Raw genomic sequence first — 10,204 nt, forward strand, 5'->3', positions numbered from 1 at the left:
CAACCCCACCAATACTTAAAACATCATATCTCTTCAGGCGACGATAGTCCAGTGACGTCAGTGACTCACCTCTTTTCTTTTTCTCTTGCGAAGCCTTCACCTCCAACAGCAATTCATTGTACTTCTCTGGAGATAACAAGAACGTATTATCTGCTGTACTAGCTCGAACGTAGTCGTCTAGTTTTGCTTTGAAGTCTTCTGCTGCAACCATACTCATTGTTGTGCACGGTCTTCAATTTCACTTCAACGAATAAACAATTGTGACGTATGGCAAGATAGCCCCCCCACTTTAGAAAATTGAAACAATGACTAGGTCATTCGTTTGTACTACGTTTGTACCGTTTGTACCGAAAATATTTTCGTTTGTACCATTTTCCTTATAGGGTTACTTGAGAGGTCAACTGGGGGGGCTATCTTGGCGCCAAGATAGCCCCCCCGTATCACAGCACAAAAAATTGGAATACACCATTCGAAAGCAAATCGTTTGTACCGTTTGTACCGAAAAAAGTTTTGTTTGTACCCTGATAGTTTTCGAGAAACAGGGGATGATATTTGGGGCGGGGGGCTATCTTGGCGCCAAGATAGACCCCCCGTATCACAGCACAAAAAATTGGAATACACCATTCGAAAGCAAATCGTTTGTACCGTTTGTACCGAAAAAAGTTTTGTTTGTACCCTGATAGTTTTCGAGAAACAGGGAATGACATTTGGGGTGGCTATCTAGGCGCCAAGATAGCCCCCCGTATCACAGCACAAAAAATTGAAATACACCATTCGAAAGTAAATCGTTTGTACGGAAATAAGTTTTGTTTGTACCCTGATAGTTTTCGAGAAACAGGGAATGACATTTGGGGGGCTATCTTGGCGCCAAGATAGCCCCCCGTATCGCAGCACAAAAAATTGGAATACACCATTCGAAAGCAAATCGTTTGTACCGTTTGTACCGAAAAAAGTTTTGTTTGTACCTTAATAGTTTTCGAGAAACAGGGGATGATATTTTGGGCGGGGGGCTATCTTGGCGCCAAGATAGCCCCCCGTATCACAGCACAAACATTTGAAATACACCATTCGAAAGCAAATCGTTTGTACCGTTTGTACCCCGATAGTTTTCGAAAAACAGGGAATGACATTTGGGGGCTATCTTGGCGCCAAGATAGGCCCCCGTATCGCAGCACAAAAAATTGGAATACACCACTCGAAAGCAAATAGTTTGTACCGTTTGTACCGAAAAAAGTTTTGTTTGTACCTTGATAGTTCTCGAGAAACAGGGGATGAAATTTGGGGGCTATCTTGTACGCAAGATAGGCCCCCTAATGTGTACTTTTTCCATGTCCATTAATAAGTATCATATGTTTATCCATGTGAATTGATGTGTATTTAGAATTCTGGTTCTGCATATCAAAATAAAAAAATGAATTTTTCAGTAATAACAGAACGTTAGAATTGAATCGGCGAGTGGGAAAACAGTGTGAGTCCAAAATAAACCATTTTTAAGTAAAGGCAAAAATAACACTAAAGATGTAGTACTACAAGTTGTAATGAAGAGCAGTGCAATTTGCAAGACCTTGCACGTTATAACGGAATGCTGTAATGTCCACTGTATATTTGTGGCATTAACTAACGAAAGTTATTTTGTCAAATATCTCAAAATGCGTTTTGTGGACTATAGTGGTTTTCCACTCACAGATTCAATTAAATTTTCTCTATTTCTGCCCTTTTCCTTAAGTAAATACGTATTATTCAGCAATGGCCTATTTGCTTTCGTCTATTGTCTATGAAAGCGGCAAACTTCTCGAGCCGTTAATGTGACATATATAAACAGCTAATTTTTTCAGTTGGTGTAAAGCTGAAACGTGGAAGGACGCAGTTTAGGTGAGCAAACATTTCATCTTTTAGTTTTCTTTGTTTAAGATTATTTCTGTAAATCCAGTTTCTTTCTGAATTTGTACACACTTCGTTATGCTTTTTACGGTATTTATTTACGGAAAAGGGCACAAATAGATTAAATTTAATTGAATCGTTGAGCGGAAAAACACTACTAGTGCACAAAACGCATTTTGAGATGTTTGAAGAAAGAACTTTCATTTGTTAATGCCACAAATGTACAGTCGACATTATAGCTTTCTGTTATAACGTGCGAGGTCTTCCAAATTGTACTGCTCTTCATTACAACTTGTAGTTCTACATCTTTAGTGTTATTTTCGCCTTTAACTGAAAATGGCTTATTTTGAACTCACACTGTTTTCCCGCTCGCCGATTCAGTTTTAACGTTGCGTTATTCCCAACAAGTCCTTCTTTTCATTTGGATATGTACATCAAGAGATCTAAATTCACATAAATTCACATGAATAGACACATAATACGGTACTTATTAATGGGCATGGAAAAAGTACATATTAGGGGGCCAATCTTGCGTACAAGATAGCCTCCCAAACGCCATCCACTCTTTCTTGAAAATTATCAGAGTACAAACAAAACTTTTTTCGGTACAAACGGTACAAACGATATGCTTTCGAATGGTGTATTCCAATTTTTTGTGCTGTGATACGGGGGGGCTATCTTGGCGCCAAGATAGCCCCCCAAATGTCATCCCCTGTTTTTCGAAAACTATCGGGGTACAAACAAAACTTTTTTCGGTACAAACGGTACAAACGATTTGCTTTCGAATGGTGTATTTCAAATTTTTGTGCTGTGATACGGGGGGCTATCTTGGCGCCAAGATATCCCCCCGCTCAAAATATCATCCCCTGTTTCTCGAAAACTATCAGGGTACAAACAAAACTTTTTTCGGTACAAACCGTACAAACGATTTGCTTTCGAATGGTGTATTCCAATTTTTTGTGCTGTGATACGGGGGGGCTATCTTGGCGCCAAGATAGCCCCCCGCCCCAAATATCATCCCCTGTTTCTCGAAAACTATCAGGGTACAAACAAAACTTTTTTCGGTACAAACGGTACAAACGATTTGCTTTCGAATGGTGTATTCCAATTTTTTGTGCTGTGATACGGGGGGGCTATCTTGGCGCCAAGATAGCCCCCCAAATGTCATCCCCTGTTTCTCGAAAACTATCAGGGTACAAACAAAACTCTTTTCGGTACAAACGGTACGAACGATTTGCTTTCGAATGGTGTATTCCAATTTTTTGTGCTGTGATACGGGGGGGCTATCTTGGCGCCAAGATAGCCCCCCCAGTTGACCTCTCAGGTACCCCTATAAGGAAAATGGTACAAACGAAAATATTTTCGGTACAAACGGTACAAACGTAGTACAAACGAATGACCTACTCATTGTTTCAATTTTCTAAAGTGGGGGGGCTATCTTGCCATACGTCAATTGTGAGTGGCAAAGAAAGCATACACGTTAACACATAAAGCTACCGCCTGACTGAAGACTGACTTCTGCTTTACCCTCCCTATATTCTCCGAATGCGCATGCGCCACAAATAAAAAATTGCAATGACATCTCGCAAGAACAACTGGAAATAACTAAATTGAGCTTTGGATGAACTGTAATTATCCAAACCTAGCTTTGGATACTATTAAGCGACCAAACCCCGAAATGATAGACTTCTTCGTACTTTGGATAATTGCATCTGTCCAAACTTAGAATTGATCACTTTCTTCGGCCAATGGCCGTTTTCGAACATTGCTCCCAACATCTATATCTCACAAGGATGTGAAATATAACTCTTTGAGTCCCTTTGTAATTAGAAATTATGGGACAGCAGCAATATATATATATATATATATATATATATATATATATATATATATATATATATATATATACATTAAGTGTCATTCATTTGTGTAATACAAATTAAATTGACAACAATTATGAATACCGAAAATTGATTTCATGTTTCATGCCATGTTTCATGTAAATGCTAAGTATATATAATTTTGAATTTGTCACAAATAGGGTTCACTATGGTAAACAATTCAGCTATTATAGTGTTATATCTATATTGTTGTGGATTTGCTACTGATACGTACTTTTATCATTCACAACAGCTTCGCAAATATCAATCATTCTTAATATAGCTCCTCTACGAACTATCTTATTTTTGTGGAATCTTTTAATATGTGTTCCTAAGATGGTAATTCTTTAAGATATCGGAACCCTATTTCGTTCTTCTAATTTTTTTTTAATCTTTTACCATTTAAAATTTACTCTTTTACCATTAGTAAGAATTAGCAATTGTAATTAATTCTTTAGCCCATGGTCTGTTTTCGCCAATCTTCCTTTCTTACTTGTTTCATCTCAGTTTTGTTTATTTTTATTGCGTGTACTATCCTAACTCAGGCTCATTGAATATTCATGTGGCAAATTAATTCAGTGCTCCAGTTTTGTAAGTTCTCTGTTTTAGATTGTAAACATCCAACATAAAATTCATTAACAAAACAATAAAACGTTTGATATGTTGGCCACTCAATTATTGTACTGAGTTATATTTAGACAAATTTTAGTTCTGCATGGGAATTTGTCAGGTATGTACCTGGAGGTATGTTTATTCTGGTTTTCTGTATCATTTCTATTAATGATGATTACTTCTGATTGATGATAACCAATGACCACAATTGCGCATTGTTATGATTTAACTTACTGCATCCTGAAGTCTTGTGTATCGCAATTATGTTGCTTCATGTACTAAACAACAAGTGTAGTTTTGTAACTATTACAATTATATTTTGTAACTATTTCAATCACTATACAGTATTTTTTTACTGTATTTCAACTATGTCAATGTGTTTCACCTGTGTCTCATTCTATGTGCTATGACTTGTACTTCAGCCTTATGGAGACGCTATCATTATTTATATGTTGTCAAATATGATTTACAAACATTTTAATCGTTCTATTTGGTAAGGACGAAATGCAACCATACGACTGTTAGGTTCGACTGTAAAGTTCTTTTCCCTTACTATATGATCATATTCGCTTACCAACTGAATCCCCCTTTCTTTGAATCCATAGTGTTAGCGACATAGTAGTACGATTCTGACGTACGAAGGACATTCAAAAAGTAAGTTCCCCATGTTCAGACTATGCTTCGCTCATTTCTTGGTAATTTTCAGAGTCGGAAATTATGAAGCAGTGAGAATGTGGCGATAAGCTTAAAAATATGGTTATCTTTTGCCGTTAATTGAGTAAAATTGAATTAATGGGATTATTCAGAACCTTTTGTTTTCTTGTTTTGCTTAGAGTTAGCAACAAGAGAAAGGAAATATGCAAACGATGAAGACAATTGATATTATCACAACGAGACAATATTATATGAAGGTTCCTTAGTGAAGATAATTGATAATACAAAAACAGGATAACTGATATTGAACTATGACCGCAACAACGCAGTAACATAGGAAATTTAGTCAGTGCTTACGGATGCTTGGACGCGTGACATTGCATCATGCGTCGGATATTGTACATGTGTTTTTGTGTCATATGTATCGTATCCTTGGTGCGATAGTTGGTGAGAACCAATGAGAAGGCTGAAAGAGCAATAGGTTTCCATATTTAGGAAGCTGACGCAATTTATGGTCTGATCACCACGAGATTTCGCTGTGACCCGATATACTTTTAAAGTCTCAGGATCCCCAGCCCTCGGTGATTCGAGAGTCAGCCCTCAGGGATTCGAGAGCCAGCCCTCGGGTGTTCCACAGTGAGTGGGACGACCATTGGAGTAACGACTCACTCAGCTTTACGAGAATTCAGTAAGGTACGTAACAAAGATTCTTATAGTACCATTTTCTTATATTCGGGATGTCATATCAGATTCAATTATGTTTTGTCTCCCTACGATAAAGCTCTCACGATTAAGAATGACACTCGTATAATTGCATTTTGCTGTCTATTCTTAGAGAAATATTGATAGTAAAAACTATAGTGAATACTCAATAGCAATCAAGGTAATGAGCTGTATGTTGGTTAATCAATCATGTAAATAAATCAGACATTTATTGACCATAAATATAGTAGTGAATACTCAATAATCAAAGTAATGAGCTGTATGTTGCAGAATCAAATCATGTAAATAAAATTCAATCAATATTAACTAAAGCCTTAAATCATCCCCTAGGCTTAAGTTCCCATTATTGCCAAGTAACTCTTGGTCTTTACCAATAATTTTCTCTTGTGATAACCGCTAAGTGTTATCGTGAGCAATTTTCCAAATATATGGGAAAAACGAGCAAGATAAATCTAGAGAGCTGCCCCAGCGTCGCATTATGTCTTACAATCTGGGAAGAAATACTCGGGAGGGCAAGGAACCCCTAGCATCTCACGGAGTGGGGATGGGAGAAGTGACATTTTAAAAACAATTCTAATGATCGATATTCGTGTTGAATCCATAGTATTCAGGTCACTCGCTTAGATGGATAATGACTGTTTCCATGCCGTCTTAGTTGATCCCTGAGGAATCGGGAAGGGTGGCATTTTAAAAGTAATAAAAAATGACGGCTATTTAAGGCGAATCCATAGTTCTTATTAGTGCTATGAGGAATAGTGGCACTATTGATATAATTTAAAAAGAAGTTAGAATGCAACTTTTCATTTTATTAATGTAAACTTGCGTATTAAGAATAGGGATGGTATAGAGACGAGACGAGACGAGAGTTTGTACAGTCTCGGTCTCGTCTCGGTTGATAAATAGCGGTCTCGTTCTCGGTCTCGTCTCGAGTCAAAAATCGCCGTCTCGGTCTCGGTCTCGTATCGGTCAACAGATGCTTGTATCGATCTCGGTCTCGGTCTAGAGAACCAAATCTCGCTCTCGGCTCGAAAGTCTCGAAATAAATAGTATGAAATTAAAATTGTGGAAGTATTATTATCGCACAGTCTATCGTTTCCGCTTCTTATTTTTTGCCTTCATTCTTGACAATTGTGGTACGCTGTTCCTCTTCATAGCTAATTTGCTAGCGCTGATGCTTTCCATGCTGTGTTCCAGGTTCAATCGTCAGTGGGTATATCATATCTGGGATAAAACCCTAATAGTAACCCATATTTCACTTTTTTAGCAATAGACTTGGTCTCATATACCCTCAGTACTGCCTATAGAATTAAGCTCTATTAAATTAACTCTAGTACTATACAGTAGTTTATTTTTTTCTTTTGAATCAGAATTGATCAATACCTCCGAACGGATAACGCAACACATAGCAGCACGAATGTATTAAATCGGACCGAAATCGAAATTTCAAAATATCTCATTTATTATCCAATATATCCTGCTTACTACAATATATTTTGTTTTTAATTGATAAAATGCTTTATTAGCGTTTTATATCTCCGTGCTTAACTGACACTTTATAACACGAACTTCCTGAACCTTGTGGTGGAAGCTAAGGCAAGCACCTTTGCTATGTGTGGTCTTGGGTTGGACCACCAAACAAGTTAGATTCAAAGTCCGATATTTCGCATAGTTCAAGTCTCAATTTAAGTACATTCTGTTTCTTATACAAGTTCATAAGGCCGTAATGCATTACATAAGCTTATATCCAGAGCCGTAACTAGGCAGGAGCAACTGTGACAGTGTACCGGGGTCCTCGCCCATAAGGGCGTCGAAACACCCAGTCAGGCTTACAAAATTTCTACTCTGAGAACTAAAGAAAGGAAAATACATACGAAATTGAAGAATTTAGTGCTATAAGTTAAATAAATTGTCGTGGATACTGCACATCTATCTGTTTGTACGCTAGGAAAAATGTTGCCCCTCGGTGGCGACGAAATCAGTTTTGGTGACCCACAGAGTTATTGTTACTCATCTAAGTAGGGCAAAACAATAATTTGTTTCCTTTTGGAAATATCTAGTTTTACTCTGCGTACTACTCTTCACAGTAGTTTATGTGATGTATAAAAAGTTCTTAAAATTATTTATTTTTATTTTTATTTTATTTTATTTTATATTATTTATTTTTTGCTCTGATTAACCATAGAATTTCAATGATGTCACGCAGAGACGTAAGCAGCACGCTTGACTACAATTCGCTTGGTCCCAAGTTCGATTTCCGGTGTGGGTACAGTTGAACGACCGAAGTGGTTCCACTATATAATCAGTAGCTCCACGTCTCCTTTAGCCACCCTAGTATAATCGTGGGACGTTAAACTAAAACAAACCAACCCAAAAATCAACACAATGCGTATTGCTAACTGTAAGACTTTAAATAATTTCATATACACTGGTTTTAATCTAAAGTGTATACCAGGCCTAACAAGTAAAGGTTCTCTCCCAAGAATCGGGAATCCGGAAACTGCGCATATATTTAAATAGAGGAGGGCCACGAATGAATACTGGAGAAATATGCCGGGAAGACAGCAAAGGATAAATCCAATATGGCCGCCCGAAGGTCATGCCAATAGACTTTTGCAAGTAATCTCTCATCCACTTCCCATGGGCACATTTACTTAATGTTTTGCAGATTGCTATATGTATGAACAATACACATCTATTGGTTTGAAATTTCGCGGACGTTGACGTATTGAACCCAAAATGGCCGATCAAAATGTCAATGTGTCAAAGACTCGTGTCTGGAAAACGAATTGTACTATGGAAGTACAGTATCACTAGGGTCTATATATACACTAGCTAAAATACCCATTCTTTGCACGGGTCGGATAAAATATCTATGTAAACAAACAGAACAAGAGAAGAAAAAGATATCGGCCATTTTCTACTACTGTTACATATCCTGGTAAACATCCCCTGAGACCCCATGGTTCTCAGCCGATGGGGGCTGTATTTGAAAGTCAACGCCTATAGGAGTATCACCATTCACCTTAGCGACCGCCAGAATTATGAATTTGACACTAATATCGGACATTTTGAATTACATTTACATTTCTCGGTATTATCCCGGTGGCCTCCGATCCAAAGCTGAATGGGATGAATTTGGAAGTTAATGCGATCTGAATTTCACCATTAACCTCAGCGACCGCGAAAACAGAATTCGACACTAATATCGGTCATTCTACTACCTTTACATATATCGGTAACCACCCCGCAAGTGCCCCTAACAGCACAAGATTTGCTAGGCTTGTGCCATTTACGTGTCCCAACTACGTTTTAGGTACCCGACACTTGGCACATATGATATTCATGTGCTAAGAATGTATTATACTTCAGCTACTTACAGTTTTAGGTACTTGTTACACCTAATTGATATTTGCAACTATGTACCACAAATATAGCATTTATATACCTGGTTCAGTTTCGCACTCTAACAGTCATTTGTTTCAATGTCGTCACTTTGGACATATATCTGTCATGTTCTAGGTACGTCCTTTAGGGACATTCTGTTTCTGATACCCTAACAGCACAAGATGTGCTAGGCATGCGCCATTAGGTGTTCTAAATTCATCTCCCATATTTGATACATTTGTTACTGTTTTCTTTAAGCAAGAAACGCATCAACTTTATTAGATGGCAACTGTTGCCGATCATTTAACAGTGAATATGTAAGAACCATGAAATAAAGTAAATAAACACTCGTCATTTTGTCATAAAATTACATAGCGAGCAGATTTTATCTGATCCCAAACGGTTATTGACGATATACGGGGTTAAAGAAACACTCTGATTAGCCAAATTCAAAACACCTCAACAATTTACCAATCTAGAAGTGACGATCTCTTCATCAATTCCGTGGCCAAGTCGGAAGACAACGCGGCCAGTAATCCAAAGGTTGGTAGTTCGCGCCCACCCTGGGCTACATATTTTTCTACCTGTTTAAAATGTTTTTTTTTAGACTCTCCTTAATGTAAACACATTATGAATATAGGCGATATAACATATTTTGGGGGGAGTAATTTTGTGGTTCATTGACGCTTACGGCATGGAGAACATACCTAGAATACAGGAGTTCGCCAGGTACATGTCGAGCACGTGCGAAGGACAGACATGGACTGTGATTATCATTTGCCACCCATGTGATTTGTCTCTCAGATGTACACTCATATCCAAAATTATTGTCGCATGTCTATAAATATGTTGATCTAGGAATATAATTTGATAACGAATTCGTCCGGTATTTCTGATAATGTTAGTATGTGTATCATCAGCAGGAATATGTATGTGGCATATTTTATGTCAAAAAAAAAAAAAAAACAGTAAATAAGAACAATATAACGAAAATAAATTTTCTTGTCCATTTAGCAACATTTTATTTTACTCATTATAATTTTCGTAACATTTCCCAATTATACACATAG

The sequence above is a fragment of the Thermobia domestica genome, chromosome 14 (genome assembly GCF_964235325.1).
Source record: "Thermobia domestica chromosome 14, izTheDome1.hap1.1, whole genome shotgun sequence".
Classification (NCBI taxonomy): Eukaryota; Metazoa; Arthropoda; class Insecta; order Zygentoma; family Lepismatidae; genus Thermobia; species Thermobia domestica.